The following is a 1,493-nucleotide window of genomic DNA, read 5'->3' as shown; positions in this document are numbered from 1 at the left end:
ACCACCACGCCAACTTAAGTCCAAGCCCTTGAGTGCTGCAGAGGCACTTAGTCTAGTTGTTCAATCACCATCGACCAGTGATGTTGGCTCATCGAAAGAAAGTAGCAGCAATGTACCTCATTCAACACAGGTTGTTGTAACTCATCTGACAAGTGTTGAACAACCACAGCCGCAACAACAACCACATGTGCAAGTACAAGCCCAAGTACATGTGGAATGAGAGGCAGCGCAAGGAGATGTGCAAGCAGAGGTGCATGGAGGGTCACAAGTGCCCACAATAGTTGTTCCTCCTGAAGTAGGGGCACATCAGGAAATCGACAATCAAGCCGAGGTATCATTTGAGGAAGCCACTCCTCCTGATGATCATTCATTGTCTTCCACATCCCTAGCAAGGAAAAGATCAAGGGTGGTGTCTACATCTTCTTCAAGCCCAGCTCCTTCTAATGATATGGATCAAAATTGGGAACCACCAGCACTCCCCTCATAGTGAGGCACACCATGATCTGACAAAGGTAGCTAAGCGTAAAAGGAAGGTCCCCGAAAGTCTCGTACTTATGAGTGTGATGATGACGCTCAACAAGAAGTGGCGTATACTCCTGCCGATGAAGACTCTCACGACGACGACGCAATCATCAGACACGTCACTCCAGGCTCAGTGGGCATGCAGCAAACCGACATTTTGACCCTAGCCCGAAAAGCTGCTGAGCGTGATGATGTGGTCGACGAGGAGGCAATGGCAACAGCACAATCATTGGAGTTAACTAGTACACCACCACCTACCGCTTCCATATTTCTTCCTCGCCAGAAGGGACCTCCATCCACCTCGACCTCAATTAGTGGTGGTGAAAGTGCACAACGTAGTAAAGTTCGGCAATACACATCCTCCACTTCATCTGGCATTAGCAGCATGACCACCATCAGTATCGCCTCCTCCGGCCCCCACAGACATTTCAAGTCCGCAGTTTGGGACTTCTTTAGTGTTTGCCCAAAAAGGAAAAACTTCGCCATTTGTAGCATTTGTAAGCTTGCAGTTAGTCGTGGTAAGTTTGGTACCATTTATGGTACCGGAGGCCAGAGAGGTCATCTTAAGAGACAGCACGCTGTCCAATGGTTTGCGCACCTAAAGGAGATCAAGGAAGCCCGAATTGCAAGTGTTTCATCTGATGATGACGAGGAGGAAGAAGTGTCAAACACTTCACTTACACCCAGTACCCCTGTCAGCAGCACACCCCCTGTGAGCCACACTAAGAGTGTCGGAGAGAGTGAGACACCAATGCGAAAAAGTTCATCAGCGAGCGTAACTGGGTCGAAGAAGTCATCATCATCATCATCCCGTAAAAGCATGGTCCAGGCAACATTAGAACTATGTTGTTTTCAGAAGCGCCATATCATCGCAACCACCCACTGACGTGTCTGTATAACACTAAGCTGGCTAAAATGCAAGCTCAGGACCTTCTCCCTTTTTCTTTTGTAGAAGGGGTTGATTTCTAGAA

The sequence above is a fragment of the Lissotriton vulgaris genome, chromosome 9 (genome assembly GCF_964263255.1).
Source record: "Lissotriton vulgaris chromosome 9, aLisVul1.2, whole genome shotgun sequence".
Lineage (NCBI taxonomy): Eukaryota > Metazoa > Chordata > Amphibia > Caudata > Salamandridae > Lissotriton > Lissotriton vulgaris.
The sequence above is the reverse complement of the archived record's forward strand: the minus strand, read 5'-3'. Positions refer to the sequence as shown.